At 38.2% G+C, this 21,843-nt stretch overlaps 1 pseudogene; it reads right to left on the bottom strand.

The window, feature by feature from the left end:
• Nucleotides 1-2,192: 2,192 nt before the first annotated feature.
• Nucleotides 2,193-2,645, bottom strand: LOC114026571 (annotated as a pseudogene).
• Nucleotides 2,646-21,843: the final 19,198 nt, after the last annotated feature.

Genomic DNA, 21,843 nt, shown 5'->3' with positions numbered 1-21,843 from the left:
ACACACACACACACACACACACACACACACACACACACACACACACACACACACACACCCCCTTGGACCATGCTCACTGCATAGCCAGGCTTGTCTGGCTCTGCGTTTACCATCTCAAGTCACTTTTCTTACTTGTCTATCACTCACTCACTCACCCTCTAAACTTTCTTTGTACCCATAAGTCATTATAAGACAAATGAATCAGACAGAGAGTACTAAATGACATAGATGTGCCCTAATTGTAGTATTGCATATTACTGTGACAAATTGTCAGATACTGGGTAGGATGATAGATTTATAGCTAGAAGGATAGTTTAGAGACATCTAAGTGATTGTTTTGCATATGAAGTACCTCAGACATAGAGATGTTGTGACTTGCCCAAGGTCACAATGTAGTAAAGTGGCAAAGCACTTTAAGTATGTTAGCTCATTTGATCTTCACAACTCTGTGAAGTAGGTGCTATTATTATTCCCTTTTACAGATGAGGAAATTAAAGCAGACAGACGTTAAGGAACTTTCTGAGGCAGAATTTGAATTCAGGTCTTCCTGACTCCAAGTCCAGCAGTCTATCCACTGTGCTGTCTAGTTGCACTTTCAAAAAGCTTGGCAGTGAAGACATGGAGGAAAAGAGAATTAAAGCTTGAGAAGTGACAGAGCTAAGACAAAGTTGCCTTTGTTGTTGTTGTTTTGTTTTGTTTTTGTTAGAGTTGGGAGGGATCTTTGATATAACCTAGTCTGACTTCCCACCTAGAGTCAGAAAGATCTCTACATTATTCCTAATATATGATCATCAAGGCTCTTCTTAAATACTTCTAATAATGGAAAGCTCACTGCTTTACATGGCAACTTACTCAATATTGAAAAAGCTGTATTATAAAGGTGCTTTTTCTCATATTGTGCCGATCTTTGACACCTTGTCACTTGAGTCAGCTAGTTGGCGTGGCGGATAGAGTGCTGGGCCTGGATACAGGAAGGCCTGAGTTCAAATTCAGCCTTATATACTTACTAGTTGAGTGACCCTGGGCAAGTTACTTAACATGTCTGTGTCAATTTCTACATCTGTAAAATAGGGATAATAATAGCATCGACTTCCCAAGATTATTGTTAAGATAAAATGAGATTTTTAAATATTTTTAAAGCACTTTGCAAACCTTAAAGTTATGTACAAATTCCTAGCTTCTGCTACAAAGGAAGTCAGGTAATATAGTGGACAAAGTGCTGGCCTGGAGTCAGAGAAACCTGAGTTCAAATGTGGCTATAGACAGTTACTAGCAATGTGTCTTTGTACAAGTTAACTTCTATTTGTGCTACTTTTTTCAATAGTAAAATGTGGATAATGATAGCATCTGCCTCCTAGGATTGTGAGGATCAAATGAGATAGTATTTGTAAATGTCTTAGCACAGTTCCAGGCTCATAGAAGGTGCTATACAAATGTGAGCTATTATTGTCATTATCATTATTATTATAATTCATTGGTGATGGTTCCCCCTTATTTTAAATTTTTTTAAAATTTTAAACAAATGCTAAAACTTAAATACATAATAAGAAAAGAGAAATAAAACATTATAACCTTAAATATAAAATAAGAAAAGAAAAACCATGTTGTGTGCACAGCAGAACATAGGAGAGGATTCAAAATATATAGCAATAGCTCTTCATTTCAAGAAAGCCTGTATATTAAATAGTGTGCATTATGTTGAAAGCTGTCCATCTTTTCTTTGCTTCCTTGTAGGTTTTCTTTTGTTCTCTGCTGTATACTTTTTACTTTTTTCTTTCCCCCCCCTTCCCCCTACCCACCACCCCAAGGCTTCAATGGAGCATGGATATATTTATATATAGGTATTGCTATATACATACATGTATGTACATACATACATAAATACGTAAACATATCCTTTCCCTAAGAGGGAAATCCTAATCTTTGTTTTTATGTTTGTGCATATCTCTTTTTTCCTCTCCTAACTCCTCTACTTCTACCTGTTACCTTACCCTCCTATCACTTAACCTTACCTCATTCCAGCAGTCCCTCCCTTATCCTCCCATTCCCCTAAATTTTAACACCCTTCTCTCACCCTCCCCTCTAAAGATCCCTCCTTTATCCCCTCCCCGTCCCTATCCCCTTAAAGTTTTATTACTTTATAAATTTAGAACACTTTTATGTTCTTCTAAATGTATATGTATTTGCCCCTCTTAAACCCATTTCTGATGAAAGTAGGGGCAGATCAGGCGATGATACAGGATCTGAGAGCCATTACAGGCCACCAGAAGCATACACTATAGTAAGAAGGCACACTTCCCTGCAGAAGGGGAACCAGAAAAGGAAGATGTCAGAGAAAAACTCAGCCAGGCCAAATATTCTGTATACCACCCAGTAGATTAGCCAGATGGTATCATCTTCATAAGGGCTTTCAGTGGCCTTGATGGAGGCATATGCTAGGTAAATGAATCTGATGAGATTGCAGAGGCTATTGATGCCCAGGGAGGCACCATAGCCAAATATGAGATAGAGGGCCAGGAAGGCAATGGAACCTATAGCCAGGTGGTACTTTTTGATACCAGGGACCTCCTCCGCTTCCCTAGGACATCAGTGATAATGTTTTTCTGCTCCAGGAACCTCTGAAAGCGCTGTCTCAAGCTACGCATGGCTCCCAGGACCAAGGGAGGGGGGCGGAGGATGCATTTGGTCCCCTGGTCCAGAAAAGGGGAGGGACCCCGCCCCTGGTCCGAGGGGCTACCTCCAGGGCTCCCCCACTGCAGAGTAGCTGTGTTGGTGGTGTCTCCCTCTGTAGGCTCCTAGGATCTCCACTCGTCCCCTCTTCCCCTTTTCTTTCCAATTCTGATTTTCTTTCTTTTTTTTTTTTTAAATTTTTTTTAGCATGTGTTTTTAAAACTTTGGGTTACAGATTTTCTCCCTTCCTCCCTCCCCACCCACCCTCATTGAAAAGGCAAGCATCTCGGTACAGGTTATAGATGTATAGTCATGTAAAACACTTCCATAGTAGTCCTGTTGTGAAAAACTAAGTATATTTACCTTCATCCTATCCTACCCCCCATTTATTCTATTCTCTCTTTTGACCCTGCCCCTCCTGAGAAGTGTTTGCTATTGATTATCCCCTCCACCAATCTGCTCTCCCTTCTATCAACCCCTTGCTCTCTTGTCCCCTTTCCCCCTTATTTTCCTATAGGGTAAGATAGATTTCCATACCCCATTGTGCATGTTATTCCTTCCTTATGCCAAATTATATGAGAATACATTTCACTCATTCCCTCTCACCTTCCCCCATTTCCCATCCACTGTAAAAGCCTTTTCTTGTCTGTTTCATGTGAGATAATTTACCTCATTCTACTTCTCCCTTTCTCCTTCTCCCAGTATAATCCTCTCTCACCTTAGTTTTATTTTCCAGATATCACCCCTTCATCTTCAACTCACCCTGTGCCCTCTATCTATCTATCTATCTATCTATACATGCATATAATTTTTTCCCCTCCCACTACCCTAATATTGACAGAGGACTCATGAGTTACAAATATCATCTTTCCCTGCAGGAATGTAAATAGTCCAATCTTACTAAGTCTCTTGTGATTTCTCTTTCCTGTTTACCTCTTCGTGTTCCACTTGAGTCTTGCGTTTGAAAGTCAGATTTTCTATTCAGCTCTGGTCTTTTCCTCAGGAATACTTGAAAGTCCCCTATTTCATTGAATGACCATTTTTTTACCCTGAAGGATTATACTCAGTTTTGCTGGGTAGGTGATTCTTGGTTGTAGTCCTATCTCCTTTGCCCTCCGGAATAGCATACTTCATGCCCTCTAGATCCTTAATGTAGAAGCTGTTAAATCTTGTGTTATCCTGATTGTGTTTCCACAGTACTTGAATTGTTTCCTTTTGACTGCTTGCAATATCTTTTCCTTGACCTGGGAATTCTGAAATTTGGCTACAGTATTCCTAGGAGTTTTCCTTTGGGGATCTCTTTCAAGAGGTAATAGTGGATTCTTTTAATTTCTATTTTGCCCTCTGGTTCTAAAAAATATCAGGGCAGTTTTCCTTGATAATTTCTTGAAAGATGATGTTGAGGCTCTTTTTTTGATCATGGCTTTCAGATAGTCTAATAATTTTTAAGTTCTCTCTCCTGGATCTATTTTCCAGGTCAGTTGTTTTTCCAGTGAGATATTTCACATTCTCTTCTATTTTTTCATTCCTTTTGATTAGTGTTACAGTGCCTTGATTTCTCAAATTGTCCTTGTCTTCTAATTTCTCCATTCTAATTTTTAAGGAAGTATTTTCTTCAGTAAACTTTTGAACTTCCTTTTCCATCTGGCCAATTTTGCTTTTTAGGGTATTCTTCTCCTCATTGGCTTTTTGGACCTCTTTTGCCATTTGGGTTAAACTATTTTTTAAGGTGTTATTTTCTTCAGTATTTTTTTGGGTCTCCTTTAGCATCACTCTCAGTTTTTCCTCTACTTCTCTTACTTGTTTCCCAAATCCTTTTTGAGCTTTTCCCCATGGCCTGGGACCAAGTCATATTTTTCTTGGAGGCTTTGGATGTAGGAGCTTTGGCTTCATTGTCTTCTGCTAGTTGTATGTTTTGATCTTCTTTGTCACCAAAGTAAGATAATACAGTTTGACTCCTTTTGCGTTGCTTGCTCATGATCCCAGCCAATTACTTTAGTTATAAACTCTTTGTTAAGGTAGGCCTCTGTTTCCAGTGTGGAGAATATACTGTCTCAAGCTTCAGGGGTTTTTGCAGGTGTTTTCAGAGATACTTCTAGGGACCTGTAAATTTTCAGTTCTTCCAAGGTGCTAAGGTCAAGGGCGAGGTGTTTACTCCTTTCCTGTCCAGTGTTCTGCTATATGAGTGACCACAAGCACTCTTTTCTGTCTTGGAACTCTGAGGATTTCCTCTCCACAGCCACTACAAGCTCCACCACACCAGGGCTCCTCCTCCCCCCAGGACAGCCACCCAGAACTGTGACCCAGATCCAAGCACAGGCAAAGCAAGAGAATCCTGCACCAGCAGAGAGATCCCTGCAATCCCCCTCTGATCAGCCACTTGATTCCCCCTCAATCTGTGGGCCAGAAGCTCGGGAGACAGCTGCCTCCCTGGGGCCAGGCTCAGGGAATGGGACTGGAATCCCTTGTATCTCTCTCACCGCAGAAACAGACTTTTCCCACTGATCTTCTAAGTTGTCTTTGGCATTCATGGGTTGAGAAGTCTGGAAACTGCCACTGCTGCCCACGATTCAATCCTCTGAGGCCTGCTCCAGGTTCGCTGCGGCCTGTGCGCCTACGCCGAACTGTGCTCCTCTCCCCACCCGGCATGATAAATACCTTTCTGATCAACCCTCCACGTTATCTTGGACTGGAAATTTGTTTCACTCTGTCTTTTTGTGGGTTCTGCTGCTTTAGAATTTGTCTAGAGTCATTTTTATAGGTATTTGGAGGGGTTTGGGGGAGAGCTCAAGTAAGTCACTGCTTTTACTCCACCATCTTTCCAATTCTGATTTTCAGGGAGTCATTTTCTTCCTTAAGACCCTGGACCTCGGGATAGCTAGATGGTGCAGTGAATAGAGCACTGGCTCTGGAGTCAGGAGAACCTGAGTTCAAATCTGGCCTCAGATACTTGATACTTACTAGCTGTGTGACCCTGGGCAAGTCACTTAACCATGATTGCCTCACCAAAAAACAAAAAAAAAGATTCCAAATCTCCTTTTCTAATTGGTTGACTTTCTTTTCATAATCTTGTTTTTCTTGTATTATTCTTATTTTTCTTTTTAGTTTTTCCTCAGTCTCATTTGTTTTTTTAAGGTCTTTTTTAAGTTCTTCAATGAATTCTTTTTGGGCAGGTGACCATTTGACGTAACTCTTTGGGATAGAAGAGGGTTTCTTTGCTTTAGTATCCTCCTCTAAAGACGAACTCCAATCTTCTCTATTCCCATAGTAGCTCTCTGTGGTTGGATTCTTTCTCCTTTGCCTGTGCATTTTTTTGGTAATAATTTAGCTTTTATAATCACTTCTAGTCCTGGGGTATAGGGGATGGTGCCTCTGGCATCTGGTCTTCTGACCTTGAACTTAAACCAAGACCTCTTGCCTCCTGTAAGTTCCCGCCCCACTACTTCTGCATTCACCTGGCATGTCCTGGTTCCTTCTTGCCCCTACCTCCTCTCCACAGCACAGCTGGGTCTGGCATTCCTTGTCAGCAGAGGTTCCCTACATCTTCCCCAGGTACAACGCCCAACTCCCCTGACTATTCTTATGACTGGGGCCCAGGCAGCTTCCCAGACCAGCTAACCCCAAGGCTTGCCACTTATTTATGCAGTCCCTAGCCTGGAGGTGTTCACTCTTAAGGAGGAAATCTCATCCTAGGATTTTTCTTCAGATCTTCTCCAATTGTCCCATGAGGACCTCTGTTCTGCCCCTACTATTGTTTTCAAGGCTCTATGTTTGCCCAAAGGCACTATTTTATCTCTTTTGTGGAGGAAAATCTTGAGAGCTTGAAATTTTCTGACTTACTCTGCCATCTTCCCAGAATCCTCTCTGGTTTTTTTCTTTTGCTTCAGAGAATAATTCTCATTCCTCTCCACATTGCAATTCTTCAAATATACAAAAACAGCTATCCTATCTCTCATAATACTTGTCTTTTCATAGCATCATAGTGTTAGAAAAGCTGAAACAAAAGTCTAGTACAGGAGTGTGTGAAGGAAAGCCTTTGTTGTGCTTCTCATGAGAAGCGGGCACACTGCACCCTAGTATGGCACGTGTGCGCTGATATGGAAGCAGAGCAAGGTTTTAAATGTTTAGTAAAATCTATACTTCTCCCATTTGAGCTGGGATTGGACCAGCTCATTTGGGTTACTCTTCCTGAGCTGCCCATCCCATGTTACTCCTTGTCATTTTCATCCTAATCATGCATCCCATGTTCAAAAATGGTGGCTATCTCTGCCCTTAGGGTGTGTCAGTTAATATTGAATAAGTTTGTTAAGCAGGCTCAGTCCTTGACCCCGACAGGTTGCAACTAGTTTAGCCTCTAGGGCTCTCTCTCAAGGAACTAGTGGTTTTGCAGTGTTCAGGGCACTTTCTGATTGCTTGAGGGACTATCTGCAAGATCTTGGAAGTCCCCCTCAGAATTCTGTGTTCTGCTGTGGAAGCCTAACTTCTTAATCTTTCCCACAATAGGATTGTGATTTAGATAGAAAGACTTCAGAGGTCCTTTAACCAACTCCATCAGTTATACAGACGAAACTGAAGACCTGAGAAGTTAAGTGATTTGCTGAAGGTTACCAGGTTGTTAGTGAAAAAAATCCAGGTTTAAACATCTGTATTTCCTTCAACTATTCCATATATAACGTAGCATCTAATTTCTTTAACTTTCTGATGACCTTTCTTTGTATGTGTTAAAGTATTTGTGTATTTCTCTTAAAATATTGTTAGCTAGAATTGAATACAGTATTCTAATTGTAGCCTGACCAGGGTACAATGTGGTAGGACACCACCTTTATTCTGAATAGAATATATTCATTAATATAGCTCAAGATAACATTAACTTTTTTGCAACCTTGCTGTAATGTTTACCTGTATTGAGTTAATGGTTAGCAGAAATCCAAGTCTTTCACATCAGTTGCTGTTAAAATAATTCTCCCCTAAAAATACAAAAGTATATGAGTAGGATGGACTAGATGAGAAAGAATCAGGAATAGTTGAACTCAGTAATCCAGTTTTTGATAAGCCTAAGAACATAAACTTCTTGAGAAAGAAATCTTTTTTAAAAATTACTGAAAAAACTGGACTATAGTTTGCTAGAAATTAACTTTAAAACAACATCATTCACATTATACTACAATAAGCTTGAAATGGATATTAAAAAAGAATTAGAGGAGACCAAGATCAGGTAACTTCACTATGATGAATATTATTAGAATGTTTAATTCTAATAATATCTAATATTAGAATATTCAACCAAACAAGTGATAGAGGAGACCACAAAAAAGAAAATAAATTGAACTTCATAAAATTGAATTCATAAATTTTGTACAAACAAAATTGTTGTATTTGGGATGATAAGATATTGGGGAGGGATGTGTATGGATCTTTTCCTGAGACTCCTGGGATGAATTATTTGGGTGTCCAAAATATTTAAGGAATCAGTATCTATCCTCTGTACCACCTAGCTGCCTTCTACCAACTATACCACTTGAGTAAATCCCCCCTTTTTTTTAAAGCTAATTTTCTAGCTGACTAATTGATATCAACTGATACTTGTGGCAAAAAGCACACTTCTGGGGGCTTCTTACCTGTAGCAGTGTTGCTATTACTGTATACAATGTTCTCCCGGTTTTGCTCATTTCACTTTGCATCAGTTTGCACAAGTCTTTCTAGGTTTTTCTGAAATCTTCCTGTTCATCATTTCTTATTGAACAGTAGTATTCCAATACATTTATATACCACAGCTTGTTCAACCATTTCTCAATTGATGGATGTCTCCTCAATTTCCAATATTTTGCCACCACAAAAAGGGCTGTTGGAAATAGTTTTGCACATGTAGGTCCTTTCCCCTTTTTTTATGATCTCTTTGGGATATAGACCTAGTAGTGTTCTTGCTGTTTCAAAGGGCATGCACAATTTGGTTGCCCTTTGGGCATAGTTCCAAATTGTTCTCCAGAATGGTTGGATCAGTGTACAACTCCACCAACAATGCATTAGTGTACTGGTTTTCCCACATCCAGATTTATCATTTTCATTTTTTGTCATATTAACCAATCTGATAGGTGTGAGGTAGCACCTCAGAGTTGTTTTAATTTGCATTTTTTTAATCAAAAGTGACTTAGAGCACTTCTTCATATGCATATCAATATCTTTGATTTCTTCATTTGAAAGCTGCCTGTTCATATCCTTCGACCATTTATCAATTGGGGAATGGCTTATATTCTTATACATTTGACTAATTTCTCTATGTATTTGAGAAATGAGGCCTTCATCAGAGACACTTGTTGTAAAGATTGTTTCCCAACTTTCTGCTTTCTTTCTAATCTTCGTTGCATTGGTTTTGTTTGTGCAAAAGCCTTTTAATTTAACATAATCAAAATTATCAATTTTACATTTCATAATGTTCTCTATCTTTTGTTTGGTCATGAATTCTTCCCTTCCCCATAGATCTGATAGGTAGACTATTCCTTGCTCTTCTAATTTGCTTATATTATCACCCTTTATGTCTAAATCATGTACCCATTTTGACCTTTATTTTGGTATGTGGTGTGAGATGTTGGTCTATGTCTCATTTGTGCCCTATTGTTTTCCAGTTTTCCCAGCAGTTTTTGTCAAATAGTGAGTTCTTATCCTAAAGGCTAGAGTCTTTGGGTTTACCAAATACTAGGTTCTTATAGTCACTTACTACTGTGTCTTATGTACCTAACCTATTCTACTGATCTACCACTCTGTTTCTTGACCAGTTCCAGATAGTTTTGATCATTACTGCTTTATAATGCAGTTTGAGATCTAGTATTGTTAGGCCCTCTTCGTTAGCATTTTTTTTTATTAATTATTTTGATATTCTTTACGTTTTGTTCTTCCAGATGAATTTTGTTGTTATTTTTTCTAGCTCTATAAAATAAACTTTTGGTAGTTTGATTGGTGTGGCACTGGATAAGTAAATTAACTTAGTTAGAATTGTCATTCTTTTATTATATTGGCTTGGCCTATCATGAGCAATTGATATTTTTCCAGTTGTTTAGATCTAACTTTATTTGTGTGAAAAGTGTTTCATAATTGTTTTCGTATAGTTCCTGGGTTTGTCTTGGCAGGTAGATTCCCAATTATTTTATATTGTTTACAGTTATTTTAAATGGATTTCTCTATCTCTTGCTTTGTTGGTTATATAAAGAAATGCTGATGATTTATGTGGGTTTATCTTATATCCTGCAACTTTGCTAAAGTATTTATTTCAAGTAGTTTTTTTTAGTTGATTTTCTAGGTTTCTCTAAGTATACCATCATATCATCTACAAAAATTGATAGTTTTGTTTCCTCATTGCCTTTTCTAATTCCTTCAATTTCATTTTCTTCTCCTATTGCAATAGCTAACATTTCTAATACTGATTCAATAATGGTTGTGATAATGGGAGTCCTTGATTCACCCGTTATCTTATTGGGAAGGCGTCTAGCTTATCCCCATTACAGATAATGATTGCTGATGGTTTTAGATAGATATTGTTTATCATTTTAAGGAATGCATCTTTTATTCCTGTGCTCTCTAGTGTCTTTAATAGGAATGGGTGCTGTATTTTGTCAAAAGCTTTTTTAGCACCTATTGAGATAATCATATGATTTCTGTTGGTTTTGTTATTGATATGGTCAGTTAGGTTGATAATTTTCCTAATATTGAACCAACCCTACATTCCTGGTATAAATCTCACCTGGTCATAGTGTATAATCCTTGTGATACATTACTGTAATCGCAATGCTAGTATTTTGTTCAAAATTTTTGCATCAATATTCGTTAAAGAAGTTGGTCTATAATTTCTTTCTCTGTTTTAGCTTTTTCTGGTTTAGGTATCAGTACCATGTTTGTATCATAAAAGGAGTTTGGTAGAACTCCTTCACCTGTTTTTCTAAATAATTTATATAGTATTGGAATTAATTATTCTTTAAGTGTTTGGTAGACTTCACTTGTGAACTCATCAGGCCCTGGGCATTGTTTCTTAGGGAACTCATTTATTTTTTGTTCAGTTTCTTTTTCTAAGATGGGATTATTTAGGCATTCTATTTCCTGATCTGTTAATCTTATTCTAGGTAATTTATTTTTTCGTAAACATTCATTGACTTCGCTCAGATTTATTGGCATGTAATTGGACAAAATATTACCTAATGATTGCTTTAATTTCTTTTTCATTGGTGGCGATTTCACCCTTTTCATTTTTTATATTGGATATTTGGTTTTTTCTTTTGTTTTTGAATCAAATTAACCAATGACTTATCTATCTTATTGTTGTTTTTTTTCTTTATCAAACCAGTTCTTAGTTGTTTTTATTAGCTTAATTTTTTTAACTTTCACTTTTATTAATCTCACTTTTGATTTTTGGATTTCCAGTTTGGTGCTCAATTGGGATTTTTAATTTGTTCTTTTTTAGTTTTTTTTTAGTTGTATGCACAATTCATTGATCTGCTCTTTCTCTATTTTGTTGATGTAAGAATTTAGAGAAATAAATTTATCCCTAAGTACTGCTTTGGTTGTATCCCATAAATTTTGGGATGTTGTCTCATTGTTGTCATTCTCTTTAATGAAATTATTTATTGTTTCTATGATTTGTTTTTTGACCCACTTATTCATTTGGATTAGATAATTTAGTTTCCAATTAATTTTAAATCTATCTTTCCACTGCCCTTTTTTCAATGTAATTTTTATTGCATTATGATACAAAAAGAATGCATTTAATATTTCTGCCTTTCTATATTTGATTTTGAGGTTTTTATGCCCTAAGACATGGTCCGTTTTTCTGTAGGTGCCATGTGCAACTGAGATAAAAGTATATTCCTTTCTATTCCCATTCAGTTTTCTCCAAAGGTCTGTCATATCTAACTTTTCTAATATTTTATTCACCTCCATAGTTTCTTTCTTGTTTATTTTTTGGTTGGGTGTATCAAGTTCTGAGAGGGGACAGTAGAGGTCCCTCAGTAGTATAGTTTTGCTGTCTATTTCTTCCTGTAACTTACTTACCTTCTCGTTTAAGAATTTGGATGCTATACCACTTGGTGTATATATGTTTAGTATTGATACTACTTCATTGTCAATGGTAACTTTTAGCAAGATGTAGTTTCCTTCCTTATCTCTTTTAATTTTGTTTTTGCTCTTGTTTTGTCTGAGATCAGGATTGCTACCCTTGCTTTTTTTTAACTTCAGCTGAAGCATAATAGATTTTGCTCCAGCCCCTTACCTTTACTCTGTGTGCATCTCTTCTGTTTCAGGTGTGTTTCTTGTAAACATGTTGTAGGATTCTGGTTTTAGGTTCATTCTGCTATCCACTTCCATTTTATGTGAGATTTCATCCCATTCACATTCACAGTTATAATTACTGTGTATTTCCCTCCATCCTATTTTTCGTCCTGTTTGTCCTCTCTCTCCTTTTACCCTTTCGCTGTTCGACAGTGTTTTGTTTCTGTCAGCTGCCTCCCCCAGTCTGCCCTCTTCTCTTTCAGTTCACCTCCCCCCCCTTTTAGTTAATCTCTTCCCCTGTTACTTTCCTGTCGGGTAGGATAGATTTCCATACCCAACTGATTGTATATATTATTCCCTCTTTGAGCCAATACTGATGAGAGTAAGATTCAAGTGAGGCCCACTGTCCACCCATCCTTCACACTGTAATAGGTTTTTTGCGCCTCTTCATGTGAAATAATTTATCCCATTCTACCTCTCCCTTCCTTCTGCACCTAGTATACTCCTCTTTCTCTTCCTTTAATTTTTTTATGTCACTCCCTCAAATTCACCTTATACCCGTATCTTCTGTCTGTATATATTCCTTCTAGCTGTACTATTAGTAGTACAGTTTTTAAGAATTCTAAGTATCATCTTCCCATGTAGGGATGTAAACAGTTCAGCTCCATTGAATCTTTTATGTTTTCTTTTCCCTTTTTAGCTTTTTAGGCTTTTCTTGGGTCTTGATATTGGAGATCAAATTTTTTGTTCAATTCTGAACATCTCCTTTGAAAGCTTGAAATCTTCTATTTAGTTGAATGATCATTTTTTACCCTTTAAGTATTATGCTTAATTTCTCTGGGTAGGTGATTCTTGGTTGTAGTCCTAGCTCCTTTGCCTTCTGTAATATCATGTTCTATGACCTCCAGTCCTTTAACGTTGCAGCCACTAAGTCCTGTGTAACCCTGATTGTGGCTCCCCGATATTTGAATTGTTTCTTTCTGGACATTTGCAATGTTTTTAATTTGACCTGATAGTTCTGAAATTTGGCTATAATGTTCCTTGGAGTTTTAATTTTGGAATCTCTTTCCTGAGGTGTTTGGTGGAGTCTTTCAATGCCTATTTTGTCTTCCGTTCCCAGGATATCAGGGCAGTTTTCCTGAATAATTTCTTTTTCTTTTCTTTCTTTCTTTCTTTCTTTCTTTCTTTCTTTCTTTCTTTCTTTCTTTCTTTCTTTCTTTCTTTCTTTCTTTCTTTCTTCCTTCCTTCCTCCTTTTCTTTCTTTCTTTCTTTCTTTCTTTCTTTCTTTCTTTCTTTTTTTTGAGGCAATTGGGTTAAGTGACTTGCACAGGATCACACAGCTAGTAAGTGTCTGAGATCAGATTTGAACTCAGGTTTTCCTAACTCCAGGGCTGGTGCTCTATCCACTGGGCTACCTAGCTACTATTCCTTGATAATTTTTTGAAAGATGCTGTCCAGGTCTTCCTTTTGATTATGGCTTTCAGGTTGTCCAGTGATTCTGATATTGCCTCTCCTGGATCTGTTTTCCAGGTCAGTTGTTTTTCCATTGAGGTATTTTACATTTTCTTCTATTTTTTTATTCTTTTAAATTTGTTTGATTGATTCTTGATGTCTCATAGAGTCATCACTTGCCCAATTCTAACTTTTAAGGGATCATTTTCCTCAGTTAGCTTTGTACTTCCTTTTCCATTTGGCCAATTGTACTTTTTAAGGAGTTGTTTTCTTTAGTTGATTTTTATATCTCCTTTTCCATTTGTCCAATTCTACTTTTTAAATAGTTTTCCTTTTCCAAGATGTTGACTCTTTTTTCATAATTCTCTTGCATCACTCTCAATTCTTTCACCAATTTTTCTTCTGTCTCTCTTATATGATTTTAAAGCTCCTTTTTGAGTTCTTCCATGTGTTGGTGTTGGTTTTTGTTTTTGTTTTTGCTCATCTTTTTTGGTCATTTTCCTTTCTTTTAAATTTGAGCTCTGCTCCTGGAGTGGAAAGGACACTGTCTCAGGCTTAACTGGTGCTGCACTAATGCTGCCCTGAGGCCCATGGAGGACCCTCATGTCTGGTGCTGCGGGTGCATCTAGGGGATGGGGTGGGTTGGGCTGGCAGTGCTGGAGGCCATTGGGGTCTGATAGCTTACCTGGTGCTGAGCCAGGGTCCTAGTGCTGGTGTCTGTTAGGTGCTGAGGCATGTGGGATGTTTATGCATTTCCCTGGGGCTACACTGAAGCATGTGGCAGTCTGGCCACTGGAGACTGTCTACTTGCCCAGGGCTAGGCTGAAGCATGTGGATGGTCATGGTGTTGGCATTTGCCTGCTCCACTGCACTGGGGCTCAGGATCTTCTGCTGGTTTGCTGAAGTGGGGCTTGCTGCTGACTTTGTGGGATGCTTCCTGTTCTAGGCTGTGCTCCCCTTTTACCAGAGTGAGACAGACCTTTCCTGCTGATCTTTCAAGTTTCTTGGGCTAAAAGATTGTTTTGCCCCATCATTTTGTTGGTTCTGCTGTTCCAGGATTTGTTTTGGGGTGCTATTTGATGGTTGCTTGGAGGTGAATGGTGATTTACTATTTACTCCACCATCTTGGCTCCCAGAAGGTGTCCAAATCTTTCTGACCTCATTTGGGGTTTTCTTGACAAAGATACTGGAGTGGTTTGCCATTTCCTTCTCTAGCTCATTTTACAGATAAGGAATTCAGGCAAACAGGGTTAAGTAACTTGCTCAGGGGTGTCTGAGAGCCAGATTTGAACTCAGGAAGAGGAGTCTTCCTAACTTCAGCCACAGCACTCTATCCATTGCACCACCTAGTTGCCCCATGCCCTTGACAGCATGCCTCATTTTTAATATGAATCAAGACAGCTTGTATGAAATTCTTATGGACTACAGGTCCATAGGATAAGGTTTTCCCCTGCTAGCCTAGAAGATCCATGTAATCATTCCTAAGTCCATGTAATCTTTTTCAGAGCTCCATTTGTCTTTGAGGACATTTTTTTTTTTTTAAATTAACCTACTCGTCCTGGTAAGAAAAGCTCCATTTGGATTGTCCTTACACTAATAAGGATTCTTTGAAGGAAATTTCAGGTGCCCTTTGGTGCAGAGACTGTAACACATGGCACAAGTGCTAAGCTGATTTACCATTATCTATGGTAATATTAACTAGACTGAAACACCTAAGTTCTAGCCATCAAACTTTATTAATCAGAGTGTGCACATGTCAATTTATGTTATCAATTAGATAATACAAGCATCAACCCCACTAGAAACAAATCACCAGCCTACTTTCCCAGTAAGAATGTTTTATCATAGTATTGAACAATAAGGTTCTTCTTTGCTCAGCTAGAGGCTGTATAACTCCCACTAAGGTGACTGACTAGCAAGTCATGCCCCCGTAATTCAATCAACACTGCCCTCAAGTCAGTATGATACTTCAGCTATAGTGGGGGAGTAGGAGAGGTAGGAGAAGAGGAATAGAGTAACCAGTTATGGGCATTAGCTGGTTACTAATACTCAAGTTCTAATCAATGACCTGTTCTTTTGGTGGCCTAATTTACCAATTAATTTGATTAGCACCTGATGACATAATCCAACGAAGAAGTTATTTACTAGATTTCCTCATTGGTAGTCTATTATGTCTGGGGGTCCCATATGTTTATCAGTGGTTTGTGAACATACATGTTATTTACCAAACTGCTCTCTCTCTGACTCTGTGTTTCTGTGTCTCTCTCTCTGTCTTTCCTTATATATGTATGTGTATATATATATGTGTGTGTATATATTATATATATACACACATATATATATGCTAATCTTAATATTTAAAAAGAAGTCATTGACCAAATATTAAAACAAAATAATGGCTTAATACAAAACTGAATCATTTATGTCAAAGTCATAAACATATCCTCACTACAGAAACCCAGAAGAAATTTGCCTGGCTCTCCAGTGGGATCACCTAGGTCACAGGAACCCATGGAAGAATTTCTATGTAGTTAGACTACTAGTTAGTTTACTAGTTAGACACCTAATATAATATTATGTATGAACATTATATTATATCATATTATATTGTATTGTATTCTATTGTATTATTATATTATTTTACCCTTTAAGTCATCATTCAAACCCCGTTCCCCACTATCCAGTTCCTTTTCTTTTCATCTCTCTCAACCCACCTACCCCAGGTCCCAATCAAATGCTACCCAGACCTTTCACTGTGTCCTCTAGAATAGGCAACAGATTTGCTTTCATCTTAAATATTTTACTTCCCCAATCCTTCCCTCTTCTGTGTCTCTTTGAGACATGGTCACCCTCATGACGCTACTTCCCTGGCCACTCTTTCTAGCACTAGCTGCATATTCACTCATTCCCCTAGGTTCATTGGTCAAGGTGAGGGAGTTGGAATACTCCTTGTTGCCCAATGGTCACTTCCAGGTACTCCTTCTACATCATCATTCAGTAACATTTCCTCCTTAGAAATCTATAAAATCCACATCTTCCACTCAGTCAGAATCCTGATAGCCATTGACTACAACTCTCCTTCCTTCCTCAATGAGTTTATTACATAGCTCACAATCTTTCTTTCCTTTCTAATTCCCATCCTCTTACCAGAGGACTTCAACATGCATATTGATATAAAAATCCTAATATCCTGGTTCCTCAATCTGCTCATTTCATATGACCTATTTTCACCTCATCTTAGTCACACAAAAATGGTCATACCCTTAATCTTGCCATTACCCACAGATGTACCATTTCTTTGTTCAAGAAATATGACATTCCACATTCCCACACCAAAACCTACTCTTCATCTACACCATGACCTCCAGTCCCTCAATACCTCAGTGCTTTCAGTTCAGGCTATCACCCCTGCACTTTCCTCCTTTCTCCATGTTGACCCTTGGCAAACCAGTTCAACTCTACTGTTTTCTTCAGTCTGTGCCCTTCATGTTACAAATTGTGCCTTGCTAAGACTCAATCTTGAATCACTTCCAACATCTGTGGCCTTCCCTCCTATACATATGCAGCTGAATGAAGGTAAAGAAAATCACACAACTGTTCAGATTGGGTCCACTACAAATTTATATTACATAACCTCAAGTGGGCTTTCACTTCTCCTAGGCAATCCTATCATGCCTCTCATATCAGCTCATTATTCCATTCTCCATAGTGCCTCTTCCAAACCTTAAATACCTCACATGGTTTTCACCCTTCCTCTTCCTTTTCCGCTGAGAACCTTGACTCATATTTTACAGAAAAAATAGAGGCCATGTGCTGAGAGCTCCCCCTTCTCCTATCTTCCTTATGTCATATTACTCAGAAGCCTTTGACACTGTCTCTTCCTTCACCTTTGTTTCATATGAAGAGGTGGCCTTACTCATTAACAAAACTAACTAGCATTTTTTAAAATGTATATACTCAAAATAATTTATAAATGGGAAATATTTTTGCTATCACATATCTTCTTATCTAAAATAGAGATCTGCTTTTATGGTAATTATTTCTACCAAAAGAACAAGCAAATTAGGTAGTTGAAATCAAGGAAATTACATACAGTATGGATAAAATCAGAAAAGCTGGAGCTATAAATAAGCTGTGATATAATTTGCAGATGCTAGGAAAAATATTTTCTTAAAGAATATTTTCTTAAAGCATTAGAGGAGAACACAGAGAAACACTACACATTTAATTATTGGACAGCTGTTGTCTAAGCTCTGGGAACATAAGGATAGGTTTAGGCATGCTGTAGGATTTAAAATGTGCCTTTGGTTTGCTTTGCTGTTTGCCAAGAATCTACAGTGGGGATTGTACATGTGTGCAAAAAGATTTACTTTCCCAGGTTTCCACCATTTCCCCTTTCCTGCCTCCCTCCCTTTTTCCTTTTTATGGATTTCTCTCTCCCCTCCAGTTCCTCCTTAAGAGACTCCATTCTCTAGCCAATTTTAGATTATTCATGATAGTTGGGGAAATTGTTGGCAGTGATTAAGCCCCAAACCAGTTATGATCTATGGAATGTGTAAATTGGACGTAGAATAAGGCCTGTGTATATACTGGAATAATAAAATAAGTTTTTTTCCTAAATTAATCTTTCAACTAGTATGACAACGTATTTTCTCTCCCACTGAATTTTTCTTTTTTTAATCAAATGATTATTTTAGTGTTGTTATAGCTTAAGACTTTCCTAAAATTTTTCATTTAAATTGTAGATGAATGTAAATAGACTTGTATCGTTGTTATAATAGAGATTTTAAAATCGCTTAGCGTTCTGGAATTTGTAGTTCAGAGGAATAAGCATTCCCTTCTCAGCCCTGAGAATAACTTAGCACTTGGGGTAAGTAGATAATAGCTAACTATCTTAATTGGGTGATAAATTTAGATTGATTGAATTTCAAAGGAGATGTTGCTAATGGTGTTAGAGGGATTGTCTGAAAGTAGCAATGGAGAACAACATTTTTCATATATACCCCCTTCTCTCCTCTGATACTGCCGCAGCTCTAGTGCAGGCCCTTATTACCTCACACCTAGACTATTACAAGAGCCTACTGCTGAGTCAGCCTGCCTCAAATTTTTCTCTACTCTAGTCTAGACTCCATTCAGCCATTAAAATGATTTTCCTAAATTGCAGGTCCAGCCATGTTACTCCCCTACTCAATAAATTCCATTGGATTCCTGTTGCCTCCAGGATCAAAAATAAAATGCTGTTTTGGCATTCATAACCTAGTGGTGCATGATGAAGTAGTGTACTGAGAACCATGCAGTGATGCATAGATTGCCATGGCAAAGAGAAGAGCCACCTCTTTATATGAGATAGGTAAAGTAGGAGAGAGTCAGGCCAGGCATCTGAATTATGAGATGAGGAAGAAAGAAGAGGGAGCTCCTGGTTATTTGCCTCAATTTTTTTAGTAGGGTATGAGACAAGGTTCTTATCTGAGAGTATTCAGGGGAAGAAGTGCCATGGGAGCTTTGAGGAGGGACTGGGGAGGTCGCTTTGGAAAAGCTGCTATGGTGAGTGGAATAGTGATTTGATTCTGGAAGTAAAAAAGGATTGTCTTACTTCACTAAGGACCCATTTGAAATTCTGCATCATAAAATTGTGGTGGACCCTGTCAGCACAGTTTCACAAATTTCTCCTGCTCTATTCAGTAGCACATAAATAAGAATGAAGCCAGCAGATGGTGAGAGGAATCCAGACGTGGGATTTGGCAAGACATGATTGGCAAATCAATAATGGAACAAAGATCTTGAGTATAGAGTACAATATAAAGTTGAATTGATTTACCAAAGGTTAGAGACTGGGAAGGGAAGAAAGTATAGCCAGTATAGGGCTAATGACCTAGGAAAGAACTGAGTGGAAGGTGTGGAGTTCATGGTGAAAATGAAGAATGGGGTTAGAGGTCAATCATCATGCAGAGGGAAAGTAAAAATGATGAAATATTATGATCTGGTAAAGGAATTAAGAATTAAGGAATATGGAGATATAACACTGGGGATAATGGCAAAATCATGGGTGTAAGAAAGATTTTAGGGGGTTAGACTTCCATAGCAGGATAAGGAATTCCAAGATCTTGTGGATAGTCCCTCAACCAATCAGAAAGTATAGCAAACAACTAGTCCCTTAAGAAAAAGCCCTGGAAGCTAAACTGGTTGCAACTTGTCGGGTTCAAGGATGGGGCTTTGACCTGGCAAAGGCTTTTCTCCACTGTGCTTGCTTAATAAGCTTATTGAATATTAACTGACACACCCGAAGGGCGGAGATAGCCACCATTTTTAACATGGGACCCATGAAGTGGGCAGAGTTAGCAGAACATGGACAAACATGCAATGGGCTATCCAGGAAGGGTGTAACTCAGATGAGCCAGACCAATCGTAGCCCTGATGGGTGGAGTATGGATCTTACTAACAGTTTAAAAGTTGATTCTACCACTGAACCAGTGCCCACGTGCTACTAAAGTGCATTGTGCCTGCTTCTCTTGCAAGAAGTGTAATAAAGACTTTCCTTCACTCACTGTAGTAGGTTTTTGCTTCAGGTTTTTCTAACAATGGTATGTTCATCTGTGTATAGCTGAGGTTTAGTGGAAGAGTAGGGGTCATAGGAATTGAGGAGATTATGTAACTGGGAAGTTAGAGTATTGGAAGAAATAATTATATATTTTGTTTTTCACTAGTATGAGGGCAGAAGTTGAGGTAGACAGAAAGACTTAGGTGGGCTTAGCACTGAGCTTGATTTCAAAATCAAAAATTCTGCTAATTGGTCCGCAGAATGTAGGGAAAAGGTCAGTTTGTGACATAGAGACAAGTTCATTGTTTCCCAGCTACTCAGCCAATTTCCTAGCCATTGATATGTAAATTAGCTACTCAAAGCTTTATGTCCTTTATGGGGTACAAATGAGTCTACTCAAATTTTATAAACTTCACTTTGTGCAAGATGATCCACTCTTATCCAGAAAGTACTCACATTTTACTATGTGTACATATTGTTGAATGGAACACACTTTTAGACTTCACTATCAGTTACTTGCCCCATACAGCCTAAAAGTTTGTCAAAGTCTGAGGGGTACATTATTACAGAGAAATACCAATAATTACCAATATACACATGCCTACTTCAATATTTATGCAAAATCTTTATGAGAATAATCTGTATATATATTGAGGCCTTTAGCAGTAAAAGAGCATTGGATTGGAATCAGTCAACAGATATTTATTAAGCATTTACTTTGTGTCACTGTTGTGGAAAATGTGACTGGTAATGTTGCTTCTGCATATCACTCAGTCGGGAGATGGTGGCCTGTGTTACAACATTGGAGTCAGTTTAAACTGAGAGGGAATGTAAGAAATAGCTAGTTTTCATTTCCACGGAAATGTAACCTAGGAGCTAGGTGGAAGTTGAACAAAGGAAGCCATAAAGTAGAATTGGTAGGTGAATAGACTAACCAGCGAAAACTGGTTCCTGAGGTTAGGTATGGATTAACATATCCCAAGCAGAAGGGTGTGGGCATACCCAAATAAGGGCAAAAGTAAATAAGGTCCAGGGTCACAGAATTGTGGGGAGTGGGAGATGTAAATGGGCAGAGACTCACATGGGAAAATTAGGTGCTTCGGATAATCTGTAACCTCTACAGTACCCAGCGAATGGGGAAACAGGAGGGAAATTTGAATCTGGAATCTGGAATATACATCTGCTCTCACATGCATGCTCTCACATGAGGGACGACCGGGCCTTCCCAGGCCGTTAATAAAGTTTCTTCCTGGTTCAAACAATGGCTTTGTGGAATTCGTGGTAAAGTTAACACTGTGATGAGTATTGGGGAGACATAGAAAGACAGAAATAGTCCCTACCCTCAAGAAGCTTACATTCTAATGGGGGAGACAACATGTAAATAACGAAGGGCATACAAATTATATACAGAGTAGATGAAAGATAATCTTATAGGATAAAATACTAGCAATTGGGGGGACCAAGAAAGTATGATTTGAGCTAAATCTTGAGGGAAGTCAAGGAATCTAATAGGTGAAAAGAAAGAGGAAGAACATTCTAGGAAGTAGAGTGTTGGTAAATGCTTAACAACTGGCTCTCAACAAAAAAAGTGTTCTAGACACACTTTTAAATTTTTTCTGCATTTTCTCCATAGTTTCCTAAGTCTACACAATCAACTACAACAACAACAACAACAAAAACCGGAAAGGTTAGTGATCAACTCTCCTAAATTGGATATGGTCTGGCTCTGACAATCAATCAGTAAACACCTATTAAGCCCCTACTATATGCCAGGTACCTGCTAAGTGCAGGGGAAGCAAAAAAGAGGCAAAAGATAGTCCCTACCCTCAAGGAATTTACAATCTAATGGACACTGCTGATTCTAGGCATGGAGGACAGCTTGTACAAATGCATTAAGACAGGAGCTGGAGTATGTAAGGTCAGTGTAGCTG

This window comes from Vombatus ursinus, unplaced genomic scaffold (assembly GCF_900497805.2).
Source record: "Vombatus ursinus unplaced genomic scaffold, bare-nosed wombat genome assembly UNPS02014841.1, whole genome shotgun sequence".
Classification (NCBI taxonomy): Eukaryota; Metazoa; Chordata; class Mammalia; order Diprotodontia; family Vombatidae; genus Vombatus; species Vombatus ursinus.
The sequence above is the reverse complement of the archived record's forward strand: the minus strand, read 5'-3'. Positions and strand labels throughout refer to the sequence as shown.